General features: G+C 36.0%; 1 protein-coding gene across 1 annotated transcript in view; it reads left to right on the plus strand.

Moving 5' to 3' along the window:
* LOC128632922 (protein NYNRIN-like) overlaps positions 1-9174 on the plus strand; it is a 64649-nt gene extending 55475 nt beyond the window's left edge. Inside the window, exon 2 of the transcript XR_008396568.1 lies at positions 9040-9174. The gene's annotated coding sequence lies outside the window, so the exon portion shown is untranslated. The remainder of the gene's footprint in view (positions 1-9039) is intronic.
* Positions 9175-27996: the final 18822 nt, after the last annotated feature.

Raw genomic sequence — 27996 nt, forward strand, 5'->3', positions numbered from 1 at the left:
GTCAAACTGTGCATCAATACAGTAAGTATTCAGCAATGAGCCATTGCAAAAAAATTTAACTGATAATTCAGTCCAACACTGGAGACTCTGTATTCTCATTAACTGTCTGCTACCTGCTGGTTATTACAAGAGCATCTGATTGATAATGAGGTTGTTAAATTGGCTTAATAAACAGTGAGCTAATTTAACAGTGATGTAACAATGAGAAACTTGAGAGAGGGGTTAGACACTTCTATTGTCTCAATCAGCGCCCTAGATCAGTAGTCTCAGCACTACTCAGGGAGTCAGCCATTTTAAGGGCTGTCTCAGTCGCAAAATTCTTCCAGTGCACTGGAACATTCGCTCCCTAAAAATGAACTGCAAATGCTCCCACAATACACTGCAAAACCCAGGGACAATCGATGCTCGCTATGTTCCCTTACTGGAAAAGACATCTTGTTTTCTGAAGGCTTTAAGCTCGAAAAAAAATAAAAAATAGAAGATGAACTCTCAGCCAACTTCCGTAACAAGCTACTTACAAAGATATTGTTATTGTTGTGGCTCTCAAATAATTACTTACATTAGCGAATTATCATTTTTAACTTTATTTGACGTTGTGCTGTGAAAAAGTATCCTTATTTCTGCTGTTTTTGTGTATTTCATAATAAATTGTTTAAAAAATTAAACACAAAATACAGTTTTTAAACACTTAATGTTATTCATTAAAAAAATGTATCCAATACCAACTGAGTCTGTGTGAAAATGTATTTGCCCCCATAGTTACTAATTCCCCAAATCTATGAAAATGCATTCATAATGAGGTTCAGCTAGACTAGATGCAACCAGGCATGATTACTGCAAACCCTGTTCAATCAAATCAACACTTAAATAGAACTTTTTTCAACAGCATGAAGTGGGTTAAAAGGTCTTACACAGTAACACACTATTGCCGAAGTTGAAAGAAATTCCAGAATTGGTGAAGAAGAAGGTGATTGAAATGGGAAAGGTTATGAAGCTATTTCAATGGCTCTGGGACTCCAAAGAACCACAGTGAGAGCCATTATCTCCAAATGGAAAAATTCGGCACAGCACAGCAACCACTCATCCAGCAAGTCACAAAAGAGCCAAAGACAACATCAAAGGAACTACAAGCCTCTCTTACATCAATAAAGATCACTGTTCATGACTCCACTATCAGAAAGACACTGGGCAACAGTGTCATCAGTGGAAGAGTGGCGAGGTGAAAACGACATTAAGGCTCGTTTTGGGAGAATGTTCTGTGGATTGATGAGTCAAAAGTGGAACTGTTTGGAAGACAGGTGTCCCATTACATCTGGCATAAACCGAACACAGAATTCCACAAAAAGAACATCATACCTATGGCCAAGCATGGTGGTGGAAGTGTGATGGTGTGGGGATACTTTGCTACATCAGGGCCTGGGCAACTTGCAATAATTGAGGGAAACATGAATTCTGCTCTCTTCCAGAAAATTCTAAAGGAGAATGTCTGGTCTTCAATTCAAAAGTGCAAACTCAAATTCAACTGGATTGTGCAGCAAGACAATGATCCAAAGCATGGGAGTAAGTCCACCTCTGAATGGCTCAAAAAAAGCTAAATTAAAGTTCTGGAGTGGCCTAGTCAAAGTCTTGACTTGAATCAATTGAGATGCTGTGGCAGGAACTTAAACGGGCAGTTCATACTCAAATACTACAGTGTGGCTGAACTAAAGCAGTTCTGCAAAGAAGAGTGGGCCAAAATTCCACAACTGCGAAAGACTGATCTCGAGTTATCGGAAGCTTTGGTTGCAGTTATTGTTGCTAAAAGTTGGCACAATCAGATTTTAATTTTAAGGGGGCAATTAGATTTTCACATGAGTGTTAGGTGTTGGATAACTTTTTTTGCTTCTATAAAAAAAATAATAATAAAAACTAGTGATGCACCAATGTATAAAGGCAATTTTCACGTTATGGACCATCAGCCGATAGTTTAAAAACATCTGATAATCAGCGCCGATTATATCCTGTTAATCAAAAGATTTCGTGCTGTTTGTAAAGAAGATGTCTCTTTTGTGGAATGACGTCAAAACTGCAGTTTATAAGCTCTGTAAACTCTGCACTGCTAAAATTTTTCACCGGAAGTGAGCAGCAGTGAAGCAGATGAGTTTCTGAGTCGAGTCAATTTTTTTTTTGCCACACTGAATTAAAGAGCTAGTACACCGCTGAAAGATTTAAATGAAGATGAGTTGACAAAAAAGTATATATTGCACAGAAAAATATATTTGTATAGTAGTTCTTCCTAGAGCAGGAAGAATAGATGTTGCATGTGTGGTCCTGTTTAACATATAAAAAATTTCGATGAGCTCATGGATGATGGCACTGTGCAGCCAAGTCAAGATATGGAGAATGTAACAAACGACGGACACACTGTCCGAGATATGCTTGTGCAAAATATTTTTTCCTAAACTGGGCCAGAATATGATATACAGGAAATTACATATTAATTTCCAGATTAGAGCTGCAACTAGCAATTATTTTCATAATCGATTGTTGGCCGATTAGTTTTTCGATTAATCGGATGGGGCAGGGCAAACTTTCAGTACAATTTTTTCGTTTATTTAAAATAAAATCCACAAACTGAGTGTTACAAATATAATCTTCGGACTAAAACTTTACACAACTGTTTGTCCATATATAAGACTGTATTTAACCCAATACACACAGACACCAGAATATTTATTATTAATTTAGGACTGTAGTTTAATTCGTTGCTTTTTATGCATCCATAAAAAAATGCATAATTACTTATATATAATATAAACTAATATATAAGTTTATATCATATAATAGTATTTATGTATTACTTTTTATAAAAGGTCACGTTGACATAAACAGTAAACTGAAGAAAGTCATTATCGGTGACTCTGGGTATATGCTCAAGTTAGCGGAATCACATTACGTGTGTATGACGTCATGCGCCGCCAACTAGGAAGCGGCTCATACTTTCCGGTTAGTAAAAAAAAAAGGCTAGTGTTTCTTTTCAGACGTTATTACCTTTCTAAAATTCATACACTAGACTGTATAGTACATGGTGCATAGTGTAAGTGTACAGTACATCATTTGGGGAACACCTTTAGTATTTACTCTCTGAAGCGTGTTTTCGGAACAGAAGTAAAGTACAGAGTAAATGCGCCCTGTGCCGTGTGCAGACGAACTAATTGATAATGAGATTCGTTTACAACGATTTTCATAATCGATTATTATCGATTTTATTGATTAGCTGTTGCAGCTCTATTCCAGATTAGGTGTTTTGCTGGATAATGGGTAAATAATAATAATAATAATAATAATAATAATAATAATAACTAGAAGTAAAACAAAAACAGATAACACCATTGTCACGTACCAAGGTTGAGGCAGAAGCAATTGCAGATATATTAGTGTTTATTAAATAATTAAACAACAAAACAAAGCCACGAAGACAACTTGGCATAACACCGTGGCATAGAAGACAGAAGTCTAAGACAACAAAAGACAGAGAAACCATGCAGACAATGACTATATATACACAAGAGTGCTCATTAACAGAATGTGAATCAGGTGCAGGTGGTCATGTGACTTGTAGTGCAGTGCAGTGGCTGATGGGAACTGGAGTCCAGAGTTTCCTGATATGTGACAACCATATATGTCTACATTTTATTTATAGATTTCAAAACATAAATCGTACAACTCACTTTGGATTTTTACTTATATTTATGTATAACAAATCATTTTAATAATAAACACCCTACCTAATTAAGGTGTTTATCTTCGCTTATTGGTTGTACAGTTATTAATCCCTCTTGAGCAAGCTTGTTAATTTTGTTTTGCAATATTATGTTCTGTAAATTTTCCTTCTCCATTTCTAGTTTAGAAATCTCCAGCACTGCTTTCCTCTTCTGCAGCAAAAGAACTTCTCTTTGAAGTTCAGGAAGCCCTGATGATAACTCTTGTGGTTCCCAATGCTCTCTCCTCATTTGAATATTTGAAAAAAAAGAACAATAGGCTACTCAGATTTTGTATTTGTTATATATAATATATAAAAGAAAGAGTGTGACAGCTGTCACTAACCTAGATGTTGATAACCCAATGGCTGGTTGACTGGGAGTGGGGCTTGTCCCTCCAGGAACATTGTCCCAGTTTAGGGTTTAGAGGCTGCTAAAGGAAAAGAGTTAATATAATATAGCATCTTACCCAAGCTCAATGTCTCTGCATCAGAGTAAAAAATAGACCATATTACAAAGCAAATTCTACATTCTACAAAGTTCAAGTTAAAATATTAGGTCAAAACATTATTAGTGCTAATCAACGTTATTTTACTTGCTCCCTGAGCTGCCATGAGGAACGGCTGCAATACCAACTAAAGTAGGAGAATATCTTCCCTATAATGTCTTGGATTAAATTTACGGTCATGGACAGGTCTTGTGGTGGTGGCCCTCCTCCTTTACACAAGAAAATATTTGTGAAACTGTATCAAACCAAGCATGCTATTCTTTTGATACAAAATATCCAGTCACGTAAATCAATTTAGCTTCAATGTAGCTAACTCACCAGTTTTTCCCAATTTGTTTTTAAGGTTCTTTATTTCTTTTCTGGAACGCACAAGTATGTTTTCTTATTTTTTCATTGCTTCTTCTACTGTGCACTTGACAACACAGTAGTAGAAGAGAGTAGAAGTAGAAGAAGATTTCTTGAATTTATTTTTTCCGTTATCTCATGCCAGGTTTTAGTCTTGTGCACATGAGTGATTGATGGCTTAAAGCGGCTTTGGAGGATGTTTTTTCTTTCCCCGTATTCTTCTAAAAGAATGGGTTTTTTGTCTTCGGTCCAGTTTTGCATACATTCCTTGTTTTCAGTACTGTTACTATTTTGCATAACTGATATATTGTAGTACAGTTGTATTAAAATAGTTTAAACTTGTTTTATGGTCTGTTATGTTCTGTGTATTGTGGGAGATTTCGTAACTATAGCTGCCGCTTCCCTATTGCCATGCTTTGCCAGAAACTACCGCAAAATGCTTAGTATAAATACTTAGGTAAGGGTGATAGTTAACACGTTTATTGCACCACTCTTAAAGAAATCCATTACTTCAGGGATTTATTTCCCTTTAGGGGTACCATTAAGTCAAACCACTTAAGGGTTTTTATGCAACTGGGCCCTGATGTCTTCAACTCACTACTCACTCACCAATTCTTTTGTTGTTTCTTGAAGTTCATTTGAGCCTTTCAGACCAAAGTTTTTTCCTTTGTGCCTCTTTCCTTAATGATGCAGTGTCTCTGTGTTGCCAAGATTTATTTTTTTTTTTTCATATAATTGTTTGTACAGATACTTGTAATACCTTCCATTGTTGGAATTTGCTCCTAAGGAGAAGGAGCTCCTTGTTAATTTATTGGCTGAGTTGCCTTGATTTAAGGGCAAAAAGGAACTGGCTCTAAAGGTAGGCCCTTAAACTCAGCATCAGGGGCACTCGTAAATAGTGGTGATTGCTATGCAATGCAAGCATCACTATTACAATTTATTAACTTCTAATTATGCCCGTGGCTGATGAGAAGCTTCTAAAAGTCATTAAACATCAATTTATGGAATCTACCAGACTGGTGTATGATATTTTTTTTTTTTTTTTGCTGGAATTCACTGGAATTCTGACAGTGAGTTAAACCTGAAACAAATAAGTATCTAATTAACTGTTTTCAAATTACCTCTAATGTGAACAAAGTAGATTCCCTAATTGACTTGCCAAAAGAAATGTATTATAATATGAAATGTGTGGAGTTGTACAAACCTGAGATTGAATACCAAAAGCCTAGTTTTGGCATGAGACTCCGAGCAACATGGAATCTGAATGAACGAGCACAATCTAAAGTATGGAATTAATGGAATTAACTAGAATTAATCAAATGTAAAAGATCAATAGTATTTACAAACTCAAGATCTACAAATAAGTAGCGAATAAATACAACAATGAGGTTTTTAAAATTGGAGTCAGATTTTAATTAAGCAAGAGTCAAACAGAATTGGAATAACAAATTTAATAATCTAAATGTATCCACATAGCTTCGAAAAGACAGAAATAGATATTATATGTATGTTTTAAAACAAGGTGCTGAAGTGTGAAAGTGGAAGCCCCTTTAGTTTAAGTCTGTAAGAAGGAAGAGATCTGTTAAATGGATGTTAATTCTTATACAAAGTACTAGAGTTGGGGTACTCAATCCCAGACTTGAGTCCAATTATGAATGAACTCAGACTTGTAACGCACTCAGGTAAATTTGTACTTGAACTTGACACGGATTCGGACATTTTGGAAATTTTTCAGAGTACAGTCGAGTCCGTGTCGTGTAACATGAAAAGAAAGATAAAATAAATAACATAAAATTAAGATAACAAGCAGGGGTGCAGCTTGTGAACAGAAAAGGTAGGCAACTGCTTGGGGCCCCAGGCTATTAGGGGGCCTCAGAGGGCTCTAACTTTACTCCACTTAAGTATCTCAAAATGTGGCAACCGCAGTGACGATGGATGACTTGCAATGACATGACAGTCGGAAACCTCCTGAAAGGGGCCCAATTTCGTTCCCGTCAACTTTTTGGTTGTAATATTTTCAGAAAACATCATCGGTGCGTTTACATGGACAACAATAATCCAATATTAACCCGATTAAGACAATACTCTGATTAAGAAACTACCATGTAAACAGCAATTTTTAATGACCTTAATCCGATTAAGGTCATACTCAAAGTAAACACAAATCGAATTAAGACATGTGGAGTACTCCTGTTTTAGTCATGTTATCGATGTGCATTACAGACATGGAAACACCTTAATCACACTATTAACGTCGTGTGAGAGTTTTCACCGCATTTTGCGACAGGACACGATCACACACGGCAGTTTTACGTTTTACGGCGAACAAGACAGTTCGGCCGCGTCCCACACTGCATACTTGCCTACTATAGGCCTGTAGTGGGGAAAAATACATGTATCTCGGCTACTATATAGACGGTAATTAGGCAGTTTGAGACGCAGCCCACGGCTTCAAGCAGTTGTCTATTAGCACGTATAGCATAAAAATAATTAACTGCACTTAACAAACAAGGGACACACTGCCCGAGATATGCTTGTGCAAAATATTTTTTCTTAAAGTGGGTCAGAATATGATATACAGTTAATTGCATATTAATTTCCAGATTAGGGCTGCAACTAGCGATTATTTTCATAATCGATTGTTGGCCGATTAGTTTTTCGATTAATCAGGTGGGGGAGGGGGGCAAACTTTCAGTAATTTTTTTTTTCGTTCATTTAAAATAAAATCCACAAACTGAGAGTTACAAATATAATCTTCAGGCTAAAACTTAACACAACTGTTTGTCCAATTATATAAGACTGAACATAACCCAATACACACAGACACATACACCAGAAGATTTATTATTAATTAAGGACTGTAGTTTAATTCATTGCTTTTTATGCATCCATAAAAATAATGCATAATTACTTATATATGAAATATAAACTAATGTATACGTTTATATTATATAATAGTATTTATGCATTACTTTTTATAAAAGGTCATGTTGACAAATAGTAAACTGAAGAAAGTAATTGTCGGTGGCTCTGGGTATATGCTCAACTTAGCGGAATCACATTACTGAACAAAGGACAGGTCGATATCAAAAGTAACAGTCAGTATCTGGTGTAGCCACCAGCTGCTTTAAGTACTACAGTTCATCTCATCCTCATGGACTGCAACAGATTTGTCAGTTTAAACCCTTTCCAATAAAGATCTGTAAAGCTTATTTGTATTTTACAAAATTATTTAAAATACAGTCTTTTGAAAATGGGACATTTCTATTTTTGTTGAGTATATTTATATTTTGATCAATATTTTTAAATACAATTTTTAATGGTCTTTTCTCATGGTGTTATTTAGTTATTTATTTAAGTCTTTATTGTTCTTTATATTTATAGTTTGCAAACTGTACTAATGTGAACATTTGAAATAAATAAGTTTAGATTGTGTACATTTATGGTGTCAGATAATTTATAAATAATAGTGATGAATGCTGGTTGGAGTGGCCCCCTGAGAATATTTGCCTAGGGCCCCAACAGACTCTAGATGATAAGATAAGAAATTAATGAATGTCTCCCTGCCTGACCAGGGGCTTTCTGTGTGCACACACCTGAAACGTGGGCACAGAAAGCCCCTGTTCAGGCAGGGAGACATTTAATTAATTTCTTGTTATCAGTACCAAAATATTATGCTTGGATGGGCAAATAAATATACACACATCATGTCAATATGCAGGTTTGGCCGAGTATTCATGCAAACATAGTCGTTTATGTCTTAAGTGATTGTAAACAGTTGGGGAAAAAATCTGAGGTGTGTCAATACAGTATATTATATCTGTGCATTAGGTCTTAAACTGACAGCAGTCTAATAAACCTGCTGCTGTCTGTGTCATTAATGTTAATCAAACAACAAAACACAAAGAGAAAATCACTCACTCACTCATTTGACTGAATAATTTCAGTAAATTTAATAAGAATCACTTATTAAATTTGTATAGTATATGTCATACACTGAAGTCTATTTTATTTGACATTTAATTGCTTTATTCAATTTCTGTAGTATTTCTTACTTGAATACTTCTGATAGTCCTAACTGAGAAAACGTATCATATAGTGAAATAAGATTTTAGTCATATCACCCACCCCTAAATGTGAAATGCACTTCTTAATGTAGTAAATATCATAAACCCTTCTGATAGGGATTGTTGTTTTTTTTGTTTGTTTGTTAGTTTGTTTGTTTGTTTGTTTTTTAAATTTTAGGAATTAAAATGAAAAAAGTTACAAGAACAGAGCTGTGATCAGAAATTAGTTTGTTGTCATTCAAAGACAGATTAAAAGCAGTAATAAAGCATGAAGCTTGTTGTTATGACCTGCTGCTAAATGTAACTCTAATCTGTACTCTCTCTCTCTCTCTCTCTCTCTCTCTCTCTCTCTCTCTCTCTCTCTCTCTCTCTCTCTCAGCCTATATAACGGTGGGGGAGATGCATCAAATCATTGAAATGTCAACTCGAACTGGAGGACACTATATAGTGTGATGCAATAACAAAACAGATTAATCTGTATTGTCATATACTTGTAATATAATAAAAGTTCTACATGTACCTCTATATCCCTTTTCTTTTTTCTTTGAAACCATTTTTTGAGAGGAAACTAGTTGAGGTGCTGATGACAAGAAATTGTACTTGACATTCAACAAACAGTACCTGAATTAAATGAACTGTTGTGCATTCATTGTAACATGTAGTTGTATCCCCAGTGTTCTAAATAAATTTCAGTTAAATAAAAAAAGAGAAGCTTTTTGATAAATATCAACAAATCAATACGGTGTTCATTTGACAAATGCCCTAAAGCTTGTTGATGCAAAATGCATGAAAATCTTAGACCCTAAATAGTCTCAGCCTGCATTATTAATGACACCATGCCATATTAGCATTACACTGTGAGAGAATGTGGCTCTACAGGAGCTCATATAAAACATTTGACACTGAATCACAAGGTTTCTCTTCGCACAGCCTATCGTTTACTAAAGTCACAGTGAAAATGTCAGTGTGCATATCTCCTCAATTTTCCCCCATTTTTTTATTTATTTTTATTTAAATGGGAATGAATTGCTCAGCTGGTAAAGTCGGTGTTGCTGTCCCATTAGCTTGATGGAGCACACTTGCTCACAATGGCAGGAGAATGAAAGATTGAACCCCCACCAGGCTTTTACAGTTCTTTCCTACATTTTCCGCCTGTACAGACAAACACAAGGCATTTTACCTTGACAAGAATGAGTGGAGTCAGCTGAGCTGAAAAAGCCTCTGTTCTACACAGTCAGCATTTCCCCTAGGTGCTCAGAGGTCTTCGCTGATGTAAGCGCAGATCATTCATTCAGGCTCAACCTGAACTCACAAACCAGCAGGATCCCTTTGAATCTGCCTATTTCATGCTCTTTTTGTAGTTATAAAAACTGAAGTTTCATTAATGCAGATCTTACTGTTTTCTGGAAGTAACAAGATAGATCTCTTGATAAGACTCCTGCACATTGTAGCTAATTTGCACACAATCTGATGCTATTACCTGAATGGAAACTGTTCTGAATTTATATTTGTTTACTAGCTTTCAGACCTTAAATAACATGCAAGTAATGATGCCGTTTCCATCAAAACTGTTTCGGTATTCTTTGCGAGCAGCAACTGCAAACCCGGGCATATGTTCATGCCTTTTAAATGCAAAGATGGGTGCCCTCCTCATCCATCAGGGCTTCACAGAGAGAGAGAGAATCCTACTGAATACTCAGCTCCACTGGAAGGACCGGGGTGAGGATGATCTATCAAAATCAGCAGGATGTGATGCCAGAGACAGAGAAAAGTTAGATGAATTTGATAATGAATGACACATGCAAATATGTTCAGTATTCACAGAGCTTAACAACAGATCACAATACAACAGTGGATTTTAACCCTACAAAGAAATCAAACTGTTTGCAGCAAACTTAATATAAGATTAGTCAAAGCCATATTCAATTATGATACTGTATAATACTGTATTGTAGTTCCAAATATTACAGTAGCACTGTAAAAGTTGTATGGCTAGACTTACTTAACCAAACAAAGACAGTGGAGTGGGGGAAATTATGAATCTGACTATCCAGGATTACGGTTTTGAAATAGTATAAAGTAATTACCTTAAAAAAGTCATCAATTATTGGCAATTATTGGAGTTCTTCCTGTTGTAAAATATAAATTGCTTGCCCTTGGGGGCTTATCTTACATCTTAAAAATGCCAATAATTTAAATAATTTATGTCCAGGCTGAATGGATAGAAGGGGTAAAATAAATAAAATAAAATAAAATAAAATAAAAGTACAGGGTAGAGATGTGGAGACTAGAATCATAGGTTGTTTCTAGTCATATATAACTTAGCTTTATACTGTAACAGTAGATGGCACCTTTGCCTGCTGTTGCTTGCTACAGCACAGGACATGTTTTGATGATACAGATGTATCATGAAAAAATAGGCTATGAATTACTTTACTTTCAATTATTTTTAATACAACTCATTGTATCTTATACAAACATGCAAATTGATTTAACATGTAACTATTTGATGTGATAACTCTTAGACAATTACATCCAAACCAAGTCACATAAAAAGCAATACTAATACATGTTGCATGGCTTAATACACAAATATGCTTAAACTTTAACCAAGTTTCAATCCATTCCAGCTTTGTGAAACACTCAATGTGTGTTTATAATTATCCATCTTGCTATATTTTTTTAGGAAGTGGTGTGGTGATCCAATGGGTAGTGTTGCTGCCTCACAACTCCAGGGTCCCAATTCTGAGCTCAGATTAATGTCTGTGATGAGTTTAGTGTGTTCTCCCCATTTATGAATGGGTTACCTTTAGGTTCTCCACTACCTTCCCAACTACCAAAACATGCCAACAGGTGGATTTGGCCATGGTAAATTGCCTCTAGATGTGAGTTTTGTCTCAATTTAAAGCACCCTGAACTGCATCTAGCTGCTATTTCTATCTCCACTGTACTGTAAATTGCAACTGATCCTACCATTTCTACTTAAAGTGTAATATTTTTATATTGGGTGCAATAGTTGTATCTTAGGATAGTAATTGTGCTGTGTTGTCTGTGATGGATGTGTTGAATGTGTGTTGTGACCAAGCACCAAGAAAAATCCTAATACATATACAGTCATGTGAAAAAATAAGTGCACACAATGGAAATTGTTGGCTTTTTTTTTTTTTTTTTACATATTTGGACAAGCAAACATTTGATCCTCTTTGAAACAGTGCCTACTGTATTAATAAAGCTGATATACTTGAACAAAACCACAAGGAAAATTTGCTTTTTCAATCATTTATTAAACAGAAACATGAATAAATATGATATTCTTCTGTGGAAAAAGTAAGTGCACCCTTGGCCTCAGAAGCTAGTATTGCTCCCTTTAGCAGAAATAACTTCTTTTTTTTTCTTCTGCATTTTGCATAATTGTCCACCAGGCTTGCTGGGATTTTTACCACTCCTCCATGCAATATTCTTTCAGTTGCAAGATGTTTGAGGGTTTTCTTGCATGTACTGCCAGTTTCCCCTGACAACATTTCAATAGGATTCAAATCCAGGCTTTGACTAGGCCATTCCATACACCTCTATTTCTTCTTTTTGAGTCATTCCTTGTGGAATTGCTAGTATGCTTACAATCATTACTCTGTTGAAAGGTCCACTTTCAGTTCAACTTCAACATTCGGACAGATGGCCTCACAATATCTTCAAGCACTCTTTGATATGATGCAGAATTCATAGTTGTATCAATGAATGCAAGCTGTCCAGTCCCTGAGGCAGCAAAGCAACTCCAAACCATAACATTTCCACTACCATGCTTCACAGTTGGTATGAGGTGCTTCTCTTGAAAAGCTGTCTTTGGTCTGCGCCAAACATATCTGCTGTTACTGCGGCCACTGTGTATCTTTGACTCATCTGTCCAGAGCACATTATTCCAAAAGGCCTGCGATGAAATTTTGGGGTTCTTGGAGACATAGTTTTGCATCAGATAGTTTGCTCTTGGGCTGAATTTGATAGGACAGCCAGTCCTGGACTAATTAGCAGTCTTTCGAAATCTATGCCACTTTGGAGATCTTTTTAAATCCCTTGCCAGACTAATAGGCGTCCACAACCTTTTTTTTCTGAAGGCCTTACAGAACTCTTTAGATCTTGGCATAATGATGTCTTGAAATTGTCGTTTGTATTACAAACAAGTAATACTGACAGCTTAATCGAATATGCACCCGAATATTGTTATATAAATTAAACTCTTAGGATCGAAACAGGCAGATTGTTAAAATTGTTACCAATGTATGAACACATAATATTCTGCAAATGAAAATTAAATGTTACAGAAAAACATTTATATTCTGCTTTTTTTAAAGAAAGCAGCGTGTTATGTAAGAAACCACTTTTCAGACAAAAAGCACAATGAAGGCTGCTGCGTTTTGCTGCAAAAATTAGAAGCAAGTATGACAGCCAAAGTCTCCAGAAGAACTGTGGCTGGTTCTTCTTGATGCTCAATGAAACTTACCAGTTAATTTCCTTTTAAAAATGCAAAAATTGGAATGGAGACTACTATTTTTATTTGTATTATTTTGTCACACCAAATATTGACTTTGTTTCATTTACTGTTTGCTGCTCTATAAAGTATATTTTTTAAATTTAGAAACATTTAATTTAATTATTTTGAAGGCTTCTTTGCATGTGCCCAAGACTTTTGCAAAGTACTGTACAAATATAAAATAATTATTAACTAAAATATTTGTAGTGTTAAATCGCAGAAATATTTTATAAAATATTAAACTAAAATTAACAAACCTGCTGATTATTAATGCAAAGGACAATGTAATTTTCTCAAGGAACAGCACTATTTTGCACAGATCTTTGTCTCCAATTGCAATGCAGGCTGCACTGTGTGGTGTTTGAAAGCTGCTGGCTACAAATAACATATCTAAATGAGTTTTCACCTGAAAACTGAGCCCTTGTTGTTTGGTTCTTTTGCCTCAGCAATTATTACAATCCATACATTTCCCAATTCAGTATTACTGGCATTTTTCCAGAAATGTTCCAAGCACAGGTGAATCAGATCTCTATATCTGTGACAGACACCATTAAGTCGGACTGTAACGTTATCTGTTTTATAGCCCTCAGTTTCAAAACAGATTCAGAGTTTAATGTCTTCAGTTTTTCTTTCTTTCTGTTTTTTTTCCTTTTTTTCTTTTTTCTTTTTTAATTAAATGCAAAGCAGAGTGGCATACTGGACAAATAAAACACAGTAGGTTGGGCTTTAATAGGAAAATGATCATTGATGGCAGTTGATTGTTTTCTAATAACAGCATATCCAAAGTGTTTTATTTTTCTAATACCATAGCATTTACCAGTGAATTTTTAAAATTTATTTCTAAAAGCTTGACACATACATTTGATCCATTTATAGTTACATTTAATGTTGTGAAAGTTTCTAGTAACATCTACATTATAAAGAGCTATAAACAATTCCATCCCCAGCCTCTAATTTTTTTTCTCTCTCTTGAAGTTAGTACTAAGACAAGGAAAACTTGGAATACTTCTGAAAAACCCACACAAATCACTTTTCTGTATCCGTTTATGTAGAGCATCCACCATAAGTGATTGTGTAAGTATGTTCATTGCTATGATAACATATTAAACCGTTTGCAGTATTATGAACCTGTCATTGCTGTCAGAGTCATGCTTAATCAACATCTTTTGGTCAATCAGAATCAATATTTCAACAACACGTGTGGTATAAATGTGGTAAATAATATTAATTCTGTACGGAAATGGCTGCTTTATTCTGTACTTATTTCAGTATTTGCTTCAACAATCACAAGGTAATTGTAGTAAACAATGTATGAAAGGCTACTTCACTGTACAATTGTGGCAGGATTCTGACAGCATGCATGGCTGATAACTTTCTGCATTTTAAAACAGTTCCCAATATAGATTTAAAAATATTGTGGCCACCTGACAAATTTGAGATTTTTTGAGAAGCTTGCTTTTAAGATTAAATTTCTTGCTGATTCCGCCCAAACAACCCCACATGTACACTGAGCAATACCAGGTATGAACATGCCCTACAGTACAGCTGAGGAAGGCAACTAGGCAACTTATATGTTATATATTGTAGCTAATGTATCATCACAAATTCTTTATTTATTTACAGGCTCTGACACATCATGTTGTTTTTATAGATACCAAAATATTTGGAGCCATATTGGTAGGAGATTAACTATGCAGTTTTCTGGATATGCATTAGACAAGTCCCCTAAATAGAGAATGTCTGAAAAAATAGCATTATCAGAATTCACCTGCATCAAACAATGAAAATAATAAACAATCTGTTATTTCTAATTTATTGAATGCTTCTTAAACCACATTAACCTGAGAAACCTGATACAAACTCACTTCTAGAATAGATATGCAACATATTTAGGTCTGCAAGGAACAGACCTCCACCACTCCTCAACATCACCAAGACTAGATATATTTAGGTCCATTTCCTTTAGATTTGAGCTCTCTGAGGTGTCTCTGAAATACAGTCAATGTATAGCATTGTGCTCCCAGGATTCTCTATGACATTTCCACCATTAATAGCAACTGCATTGGTAAGCTGGCACTGTTCAATATGAAAAAAGGAGACACAGAAAGCACTAAATATGACCTGTAAATCTGCCTTTCTTTATGGCTGTATAATTGCAAATGTACTTGTACAAGAGCTAACAGAAATCTGCTTGAGCCCTGTGCTCTGGGGTGGCGATAAATCAGCTAAGGTTAATTTTTAATTAACTGTTGGTGTCTGGAGACCATTTGAAAGAGGGCCAAATGAATGATCTGGGATGTGCTTCTTGCGTTTGAAAGTTTTATTTGGTCTGTCAGTTTTGATTTTATACATCACCCCAGGACTTTCTCAGACTTGCTTCTCATAATAATGAATACAAGCAATAAATTTGACTGTAATAGTTCATATTCCATAGGGTGGCATTGTCATAATGTCAGTGCTGGCATTTAGAAAAAAAAAAAATAGAAAATTAAAATGGGGGAGTAAATTGGAAATCTAAAAAAAAAAATGTGATCATTCAAAATGATTCTGCAGTTAGTGTGACAACAGTGGCTCTGTTACGCTGTGGGGGGTATTTTTGCTGGTACATTTTGTGTTCACTTCTCCCTTTAGAGCCGCAGGCTTTAGAACAAGCAAGAAAAACATTGTTTAAACCCTTTCCAATAAAGATCTGTACAGTTTATTTGGATTTTATATATTATTTTATTTGATTCAACATATAATTTATTACACAAACTTTTAAGTTGGTATCGGAGGATGCAATTCAAAATGCTTCCATCAACCTCCATTCAGCATATTAACAGGCCCACAGTAAACAGCAATCTACAGAAGCCTTAAGAGGCCAGGTATTTTTTCATTATGTATTGTTTTCTCGTGATGAAAACTTAATTTTCTCATGATCTCGACATAACATAATAGTTGTTTTCTCGTGGTATATTCTTAATTTTCTTGTGATCCCAACATAACAAACGTTGTTTTCTCACAATGTCAGTTCATCACGAGAAAATCTCATGCCTTGTGAATGGACTGGTGTTGCATGCATGTTGGCGTACTTGCCATCGCCATCATAAATGCAATAATGGTGGTTTGGTGGAGCCTGTTCACTGTAGCAGTCGGGGGTTGTGTTAACTGTAGAGCTGGCTAAAATATGCTTTGAGTTCAGGTTGTATTTCAGGCTTTTGCAGATAGTGCAAAAGACCTTGGTCTTATCAGTGCTTCCATCTGGATGCATTTTGAAGTTAAAATTTCCCTTCATAGGGCCAAGCGGAGTTTGGTCGTAGCCTTGCATCATGCTCATCAGGAAGCAACTGCATTCACTGTAAGATGACGTACAGGTCTGGGATGAGACGGGGCAAGGTGTGTTAAATGCGTTAATCATTTTAACATGTTATTTATTTAATTTTTATTATTTTATTTATTATTTGTTTATTTTTAAATTTAAATTAACATTGCCTGATCTAGATTGTAAATTTTCTCTTGTTCAAATAAGGTAACATTGAATCTTAACAGAAAATATCTATAATGCAGGAGTGTTGCAGGGATTGTGGGATGGTCCTAGAATGTGAAAATGACATCAGCAGGAGTTTGTGATTCAGTCTTTGAAGTGTTGATGATCAGAATCAAGATCTTAGACTATGCCTTGGTCCGCCATCTTCCCCACTGTTTTAGCCGATTGCCTGGAGTGAGAGACAGGGTAAGAATCCCTTCATCCTGTTACACACACACACACATACACACACACACACACACACACACACTTCTTTTTGTGTGGTAGTCTCATCAGGGTAGGTGAGGTTACTATAAAAAATATTCCCTTTAAAATGTCAGATTGCATATTTAAAATTGTAATCAATATCTCACACCACAATTACAGGATCAGACATCTCAGCAACATTTGGTGATTTAATTTTGTCCCATTTACAGGTCATACAAGTATACATTGAGGTGTAGTATCTGAATCTCTCTGTAATAATGCTATGCCTGAATGCCAAAACTCATCTTTGTCTTTTTCATGTGTTTATTGTTTTTATTTGCAACACTGAACCTGAGTTGTTTCTATAATGTTTGAATTTGAATTTAGGGCTAAAATACTTTAATTAAAAGGAAGCTGACTTGCATTAATTAAAGTATGTAATCAGCAATATATTTAAAAAATATTTTACAATGAACTCAAGTTGCCAACAGTGTTCCCCATTCACATAATCTCTAAATTATTCAACTCTACCAATCAAAAAGGCTTGGAATGTTGTATCATCAACATACAGTACTTGCTTAAACCTTTTGAATGGATCCCTAAATATATAAAACTCCAAGAGATCTTGATAAAAGTAGAATTTACAGGAAAACAGTTGTTGTACATGTAGAATTTTTGTATTGTAGCAGATATTTATCACTTATTATGTTGTATGTTAATAAACATTTGATTGTCTAGTACTGCTAGATTTTTCCCCTCCAGATCTGTAGCACAATGTTAATATAATAAAGATTCTATGTATTATATATTTAAAAAAAAATTAAAAAATAAAGTATAGACATACAAATTTTTAGTAAACACCACAAAATGGCCAAACATATGCCTGACCATCACACCCATATGTGGGCCTTCATAAAGTTGACACAAAGTTGAAAGCACACAACTGTTTACGATGTATTTGTGTGTTGTAGCATTACAATTTCCCTTTACTGGAACATAGGGGCCCAAACCTGTTACAACATGACAAACCTGTGCACAAAGCGAGGTCCATGAAGAAATTCTCGACCAAAGTTGGTGTAGAACTGGAGTGGCCTGCACAGAGCCCTGACCTCAACCCCACTGAATAAACTGGAACGCTGACTGTGCCCCAGTCCTCCTCACCTTCCATCAGTGGCTGGCTTCACTAATGCTCTTGTGGCTGAATGGACAGATCCCCACAGCCATGCTCCAAAAGCTAGTGGACAGCCTTCCCAGAAGAATGGAGATTATTATACCAGCAAACTAAATCTGCAATAAGTCCAAAACAAATGTGGGTGTGATGATAAGGTGTCCACAAACCTTTTGCCATATTGTATAGTATATTCAAAAAATTTGGGTGCCCAGTGGCTTAGAGGTTAGCATGTTCGCCTAACACCTCCAGGGTCTGGGGTTTGATTCCCACTGTGGCCCTGTGTGTGCGCGCATGTTCTCCCTGTGCTGTGGGGGTTTCCTCTGGGTACTCTGATTTTCTTCCCCAGTCCAAAGACATGCATGGTAGGCTGATTGGCATGTCCAAAGTGCCCATAGTGTATGAATGGGTGTGTGAATGTGTATGTGATGTGTGCCCTGCGATGGATTGGCACCCTGTTCAGGGTGTACCCAGCCTTGTGCCCGATGCTTCCTGGGATAGGCTCCAGGTGACCCTGAAGAAGGCTAAGCGATATAGAAGATGGATGGATTCACAAAATTTTCCACTGGACTGAATGGTCTAAAGATCTTATCCCTGGTCCTTTTAAAAACTATGGTCTGGGGTTCTCTTCAACAATACTGCAGCATGGTCTGCATCAGGTATGGAAGTTGGCTGCACTTGGGGCCACATGCTGAGTAACATGATCGGTTCAACTCTCACATCACTTTCTGTTTCTACTTTTGTAATGTCAGGGAAATTATATATAAAACCGGACTTGCATAGTACTGGAGTGCTGTAATTAGCTCACAGTGCACAGTGAAAAAGGCACGTCTTGTGTCTGTCTTCATTTGAGATCAGATCACAGGGAAATAATGGGATGAACCTAGTGCCTACACCTGAGCGCACGTACGGAACAAATGGACATATGGAATTGAGCACGATTTGGAAGGAATTCTTCTATGTGATTGCAAACCTGGGAGTATGAGCCCTGCCCCCAAACAAGCCCAGAATCCTGTGTCATTTTCATACTCGGACCGAGTATGAAAATGTCCTAAGTGATGCATCATTTACCTCTAACATAATTCATTATACACAATACTGACCTGTGTGTAGAAGCAAACTAGGTAGGCAAAAACAACTGACAAAAGCTGCACTAGATGAGACTTCTATTCCCTCTAAGACAAGTCCTAAACAGTATTCATTCTATCAGGACAAGTTTAAGTTCATATGTTAATTGTGATGTATAAAACCAAGGCACATGGTAGTCAGTCCTGATTAGGGAACTGAACTGCTGTGGCTCAGTTGGTAAAGCGGGTTGTCCACTGATCGTAGGGTTGGCGGTTTGATTCCTGGCCCGCATGACTCCACATGCCGTAGTGTCCTTGGGCAAGACGCTGAACCCCAAGTTGCTCCCGATGGCAAGTTAGTGCCTTGCATGGCAGCTCTGCTACCATTGGTGTGTGAATGGGTGAATGAGACACAGTGTAAAGTGCTTTGGATAAAAGCGCTATATAAGTGTGCCATTTACCATGTCAAGCCCCAGTCCTATACTAGACTGCATTAACTCTCTTCATTGTTTGAAAAAAATATGTACTGTACATACTGCCTGACCAAGGACACTGTGCTAATTCAGTTGTCCTTGAATGCTTTGAAATCCAGTGCCTCCATAATATTGTTGACTGAAAACACAGCCTGCCATTTGCAAGTGTGATATCATCTTAATTTAACTTGTGCCCACGGCACTGTTTCTGAAATCCAATGCATCTAAAAGCCATGTTTAATTTGTTATTTACTGAAACTACTAAACTGTGAGAATTCTCCTTCAATGGATCTTAAACAGGAGCGTTATCCGAACTGTTAATCGTCCAGGGCTGAGCCCAGATTTTTCTCCATCAAAAAACTTCTTAAAATGTACTTATAAATAGATTGTTTGCATGCATTTTTTTCTTGCTTGTAAGAGCCAATTACTTTAAAAATGTGAAAATTGGACAAAAAAGTTGGTTTTATCATAAAACTTGCTGCGGGTGTTATCACTGTTTGCAGGACTATCTGCAAAAATCCAGCCATTTTCTATACCGCTTATTCTACTGGGTCGTGGGGAACCTGGAGCCTATCCCAGGGAGCATCAGGCACAAGGCAGGGTACACCCTGCCAATCCATAGCAGGGCACATTCACACACCCATTCATACACTACAGACACTTTGGATATGTCAGTCAGCCTACCATGCATGTCTTTAGACTGGAGGAGGAAACTGGGGTACCCGTAGGTAACCCCCAGAGCATAGGGAGAACACGCAAACTCCGCACACACAGGGTCGCAGCGGGAATTGAACCCCCAAACCTGGAGGTGTGCGGTGAATGTGCTAACCACTAAGCTACTGTATGCCCTGCAGATGTACCACATCAGTACAATGTAAAACATTTGGTGTCTCTAGCCAAGGATGGGTTTAGCAGCTCCAGTGCCATGCAAAGTATGTTATCTGTCATTATGCTCTGCTCATATCATATTCACGTAACTTATACATATTCACAAGCTCATATAGACATTTACACACCTTGTTTTCCTGCTCAGCATGAGAGGATGTTATTGTTTCAGTTTCAATCCCTTTACTGGCTTGAAATTGGAGTATATACACTTTTCCTTACACTGACTGACTGACTGTGTGAGCTAGCGTTTGGCAGAATTGAGATTGTCAGCCAATAAGACACGAGTATTTTCCTGTAAGCCTTGTCTGATTGGTCTCACCTCCATTCAGTGAAGATACAAAATTACAGGCTGTCTCCTTTTACTGATATTTAGTTACGTAGTGACAAACAGCTTCAAGTGGTGAATTATTTGGGGCTAAAGAAAAAATCTTCGGTGCTACACCCCCGAATGCCCAGGCTAGGTTACGCCCCTGCTCTTAGGTAAAAAATTATCTATTTATTATTTAAAAGGAATCTACTAAGTGTACTCTTTAATATCACTAACATTTTTATAATCTATCAATGTTAATTGCTTTATGTTCTCTCATGTACATATCATATTTTGAAGGAATACTTTTAAGCATATGTATTAAAACAGTGGGCGTTGAAGATTTATATAACTATAATAAATCTGTTAAATTATGTTTAATACCAGCATTTAATTTGGCTAAGGATGATCAGATGATCTGTCGATAATATAAAAATACACACACAAACACAGAGTAAAGTGATTACTGAAGACGAAGGAGTGAATGCATGTACATTATAATATTAATAAAAGCAAGGGGATGTAATGCTTTGCTAATACTTGGGTTGATGGATGTAGCATAAATGTAGTTTGTGTGTTGAATAATTAGAAAAATCAAAATGTTAAAACATCAAAATGTTATAGAGGGTGTATATAATGTAATGTACTATTGAAAGTTAATGGTTTTTGAACTGATTAAATCTCGCCTATTTCCAGTTTTCATAGCACACACTCATCTCGGTCTTTTGGGAGGCGTAATCATGCACCTGCATCATGATTCTTTAAACTCATCCTGCATTGTATACATGTGCTGACAATCTTATCATCCACACATTGGGTTTGTGAACCAAACTCTGATCCCAATACAAAACCTTTTGAAATGCATCAGCCCACAGGGAAATGAGAGTCCAAACAGGGACCTAATCACTGTCAGCTCTGGGGAGGATAGAAAATGGGATAGAAAATCCAATTTTTTCCTGTTTCTTTTCTGAGGTTACTGCTACCAAAATAAATCATTTGTCAAAGCTTGAAAAGAAGTGGAAGCCTTGAAGCTCATTTGAAATGCAATTATATGAGTCCTTTCACAAGCATACAGCACACCTGGTCAGCATGTGAGACGGAGAGTTGTCGTTTGTGTGTGAGTACAGTATATCCTTTTCTCTTTAGGTGTTTTATGACTTGAAAATTGTAAACTAACGAAAATTGTAAAGTGTATTATATCAGGCAAGCACTAGAGAAAACATAATATTAGTGCATTTGCTGAAAAATCTATTATTCATACAAGTAAAAAAAAAATCAGGAAATGAAACAAATATACAATCATATTATTAGCTTTGTGTACTGTCCAAAAGTAAAAGATGTCATGTGTAGGAAGGTTCTCAGTGTTCGTCATTTTCAAGCTCAGGATATAAAGTGTATAAAGTGCAGCAAACAGAAACAGATGTGACGAAACTTGTTTAGTTCACTAATTTACTAACTTACCAGTTTACTAGTTTACTAATTTACCCATGTTTGAAAATTAAATAAATAAACATATACATTATATTTACACACACACACACACACACACACACACACACACACACACACACACACACACACACACACACACACACACACAACCCCCATTATTGTCAAAATTTACAGACTTTCAGCTGTTTTGCAGTCACTCGAGGGTTTTTTACAACCTGCCTTCTCTGAAATCTGGTTGCAGCCATTGATAGCTTCCTTTTTCTTCTCCGTCCAGGTAGTGTACACTCAACAAACCCCTAGCCAGTTCAGGTATTTCATGTGTTCCATCTCAAGCACATCTAATGAACTAATGAAGCCCTTGATTAGTTGCATCAGGTGTGCTTGAGAGAACACCTGTTTTGCATATTTGTGCTGTTGTGAGGGATTCTATTCAGGGGGTTGAATAATTTTGAATAAAGTGTAATGAGTTTATTGTTGTCTCAATGACTGCAAGTTTCCCAGGTCCTGTGGCTGCAAAAGAAGCCCAAATCATCATCCCTCCACCAGCATGTCTGACAGTTGGTATAAGGTTTTTGTGCTGATAGGTTTTTTGCTGTGTTTGGTTTTCACCAAACATGGTACAGTGTATGATGACCAAACATCTCCATCTTGGTCTCATCAGCCCAAAGGATTTTGTTGCTGAATGTTTGTGGTTTGTTCAGATGCAATTTTGCAAATCAGAGTCATGCTGCTATATTCTCTTTGGAAAGAATGGGCTTTTTCCTAGCCACTCTTCTATGAAAGCCATATTTGTTCAGTCTTTTTCAGATTTTGATGCCATGAACAAACATTTAATGTGCTTCCAGAGACCTGTAGTTCACATGATGTAGTGCTTTGGTTTTTCTTTATATTTCTGTGGAGTGAATTGGCTGGGACACCCACTCCTCGAAAGACTGGCAGCTGTCTTGAAGGCTCTCCATTTGTAAACAATAGTGAATTTCAAATTGTTTGCAGATCGCCTTATAGCCCTTCCCAGATTTATGAGCAGCAACAATTGTTTATCTGACGTCATGACTGAAGTGCTATTCTTCTTGGCATGATATAGACACACCTGAGTGCTCCAGAACACCAAACTGCCAAAAGTTCTGCTTTTATCAAGGTAGTCACACTTCTTGATGATTAACTAATCTTTGCATTTCATTACTTACACCTGTCTGTTAATTGCTCTCTTAATGATTGTGGAAGAAGGAAGGGTATACTGATTTCGTCCACCTGGTTTCTGTATATTGGTTTACTTTTTGGTAAAAAATGACATATTGATGCCCTCGATGGACTGACACCCTGTCCAGGGTGTACCCCGCCTTGTGCCCGATGCTCCCTGGGATAGGCTCCAGGTTCCCCGTGACCCTGAAAAGGAGTAAGCGGTAGAAGATGGATGGATGGATGGACTACATATTGAATACATATCTGTTGTAACCTTTTGTTGGCACCTGAGGTTATTTGTTAGTTTATAGAAGTTTGTTAGGACCACACAATAGTTATTTAGGCCCTGATAAACAAAAACATAGAATTGAAGGAGGATGGAGAGTGTACTTTCCTTTTCCCATGACTATATACACTGATCAGCCATAACATTAAAACCACCTGCCTAATATTGTGTAGATCCCCCTTGTGCTACCAAAATAGCTCTGACCCATAGTGGAATAGACTCCACAAGACCTCTGAAGGTGTGCTGTGGTATCTGGCACAAAGACAAAAATCTGGGAAATTTGGAGGCCATTTCAACATGGTGAACTCTTTGTCATGTTCCTCAAATTATTCCTGAACAATTTTGCAGTGTGGCAGGGAATATTATCCTGCTGAAAGAGCCCACTGCCATTAGGGAATACCGGTGCCATGAAGGGGTGTACTTGGTCTACAACATTGATTAGGTAGGTGGTAAGTGTCAAACTAAAATCCTAATATATAGTTGTATGCTATATATTATTAATAATAATAGTTGCCCTTTCAATTAAAAATTATTGTGTTGATTTATGATTAGGACTATTAATGTGCTTGCTAGACTATCTAAGAGAACTGTTAAACATCAATCATAATTCTTACTGTGTTAGATACAGCATCATACAGACTGTCTCCCCCTTTTCTTCTCAATCACACACACACACACACACACACACACACACACACACACACACACACACACACACACACACACACACACACACACAAAGATTGATTGTCATAATGAACATTTGAATTTCCACCTTTCGTAGTATGAATAACACGAGCCAACTCCATTAATAAACCAATGACAGGCTTCTTTTGATGTCATGATTACTGAGTCTTTATCATAAAAAAGAGGGACCATAGTAAATTGCCATCATATTTCTTTTTCAGCACATTCACTATATGAAATGATTTTCAAAGGATAGCGAGATGACTGATTTTCAATTTGGAGAGTTACTGGTGTGTTGGATTGCAATTATCCTGAACAAAACCAAGGGTGGTTTGTGAGATTGCTATACACAAAACGTCATTATGTAATATATGATAATGGAAAAGAAGCCCATAATGTGCATATCACAAAACTATAGACAGCTCTGTGTCTGTTGCTGTGTGCCAGAGAAAACCTGGCTTTAGCACAGGTCTGATTGAGAATTTAACATTTCAATAAGCCTGATAATAAAATAAATACTCTTGTATACAAAACAAATGTGTGTAACATTCTAATTATTTTATGAAAAGCATATTAAACACTTTACATAAATTTAAATGTATTTTTTTTATTTTTTTATGAGAAATGGAATATTAGGCAGCTTAGCCTGTGTGGAATCGTGCCTTGCTTAGAGTTGGCTTTGCTCCTTCAGTAACAGGATTAGAATCATACATGCATGGATTTTACATCCAGATAATGTCACCTCGAATGAGGACTTAATGTCTTATGCACAGTCCTGCCTGAGACTAATGAACAAGTATGCACAGTCACCACTTTTTCCATAATCAAAGTGGACGAGATACCTGAAATGGGATTCGGTTTAATTTTCAAACTGTAAATCCATTCTGTATAGGAAACGACATGAAAAGGTACAGTATTTATTGCAGCTTATTATACTATATAAGTACCACAGTTATGCTGATTGCTGGATTTTGATTAGCTAGAATGTATTGATTAATTTTCAGCACAGCTTTGGCCTTATTTCTGCCAAAGTTGTGCCAAAACAGTGCCAGAGTTGTTAGGCTGCAAGGTTTACAGTGGGGGAAATAAGTATTGAACCATTTTTTTCAGTAAATATATGTCCACTTTATTTCACAAAACTTTATTTATGGTCTTAATATTGTGAATTCTTTATATGTGTGGATTTCTTTAGTTAGTGCTGATATCTGGTGAAAATTTCATGTGAATAGCCTCATTGGAAATGTATTTAATGAAAAAAATGTTGACGTGCTCAATATGTATTTCCCCCACTATATATTTATGCACCTGTTTTAATATGTAGGGGTGTAATGATACAGCATGACATGATGCATCATGATGCAAAAATGTGATGATGTGCATTGAGGAAATGTTCATAACATTCTAGTTATGCATCTCATGCAACTGAACTGTTTGAACATCAGAGGTCCCGAACTGCACAACCCACAGAGTTAAAATATATAGAGAACATGATGATCACATTCTTTTGTAGAGAGCCTACAAATTGTGAAGTGCCTGATAGCTCCAGATTGCAACAACCAACACGCAGTCTTCAGGCACACTTTGTTTGCTCAATCAAAATTTTGGGTAGAATTTATCAATTTATTTATTTCCATAGTATGGTGAACATGTAGTACATTTTGCTTACAATATTAAATCCCATAACAGATTTGTAGAAATATTTAATTTATTCAGTTGTATACAGACAGAAATGTACTTCATTATGCAGTATTTATTATATACAAATTAAAAATGAAAATTTTCAGTAATCATTTTTTTTTGCTTCATTCAAATTTTGTTAAAATTTTCTGACAATCGAATAGTGACTAGAGTGTATTGCTACACCTCTACTAATATGTTATCAATTCTATAATAACAACATTTCTATACTTTCTATAGTAACGAGAGAGAGAGAGAGAGAGAGAGAGAGAGAGAGAGAGAGAGAGAGAGAGAGAGAGAGAGAGAGAGAAGCTGTTTTAACATAAGCAATAACTGAAAATTGTTTAGCAGACATTCCACAATATCGAATCTAACTATAAGTGGAAAAAGGTATGTTGTGTCATTTTTTTAAATAAATAAAACATTGTTAGTGTTGGCAAATGGTTGTGGTATAAGGGGAGTAAAACACTTCAGGGTGTGCTGGAAAATAATTAAGTTCAGAATGTATTGGGTTGCATCACAGCATCCCGTCAATGATTATTATTACTTTATTATTATTATTCATTACTTCATAGTTTATTATTATTCATACTTCTTTGTTAATTTTAAACTCTCTTCTTGATAATATTTACTAGTGGTAAAAGTAAATCATCGAACCTGTAACTGTTTTCCTTTGTGTCTAGTTCCCAGCTACTCACTACCACTTCATTTTGCTTCTTTTGAGTTCTTGATAGAAATATTTGCAAATGTTTAGCTTGTGGTACCAATAATAAACTGTTTCTGTTTTTAGTTTCTGTATTTAGATGTGGTACCATTTATTTCTATATTTAGTTTGTGGTACCAATAATAAACTGTTTCTATTAATTCATGTAATCTACTGGCTGGGACATGCAGAGAGTTCCACAGGGGCAGGGGCTCAAATGTTTAAAAAAAACAAAAAAACAAAAAAAAAACCCTATATCAAGCTAAATCGACTACTTTACTAGTTTACTCATTTTAATTTAATTACAATTTCTTATCACCCTGGTAGACATTGTAAACAGTTTGCTCACAATAATGAACATGAGAATGACACTACTAATATATAGTGTATATACTAATATAATATAATCTAATGGTGTTTTATTTATAACAAATTAAATTACAACAAAACAGCAACTTTTATTGGAGAGTTGAATCCAAATAATGCTTAAAAGAAAATTTAAACATTATGAAATAAAACAAACAAACAAACAAACAAATACACTATTACCATCCACAAATGTAGTGACACACCCACCGTATGTCACTTACTGCGAACGTCAGTAAAACTATAAATTTAACAATTAAATTTACTTTTGGCAGCAGCACTCTGATTTCCATAAAACTGCATAAAATTCTCAGACTTTCTTGTGATTAATTTACTATTGTTTTTTGCATGCTCTCATGTTCATTTGAATTCAAATGCTTTTTACATAATATAATTGTTTATTAATTAATGTTGAGAGGGGCACTTATAAATAAAAGATTGCCTTTCTAAATACACAATTTAAACTTCAGTAAAAAAAAAAAAAAAAGAAAAAAAAAGAAAAAAAAAGGTCATTTTAAATCAAATTTGGCTTAAACACAATATTGCACATTGTAATGTACATCTATAAGAGACTAAACACATTATAATGCTATAGGAAAATAAACTCTTCTGACCTGGGATGAGAGCTGAATGCTGCGGCTTCACGGAAACTGGCAACTCACTGGACTTAGTTTTCACTGCACCAGAAAAATATATTTTGTATATTGTGTCTATTTTGTATATGTATAGCTAGCACTTAAGCTCGCTTGTTCAATGGATGCAAACTCAAAACTTGACAGAGTTTTCACCTACTGTACGTCCAATCATCAAGATTCAGCTGTCAGGATTCTGCCTATTTTGTTT

This window comes from Ictalurus punctatus, chromosome 6, assembly GCF_001660625.3.
Source record: "Ictalurus punctatus breed USDA103 chromosome 6, Coco_2.0, whole genome shotgun sequence".
NCBI classification, from domain to species: Eukaryota; Metazoa; Chordata; class Actinopteri; order Siluriformes; family Ictaluridae; genus Ictalurus; species Ictalurus punctatus.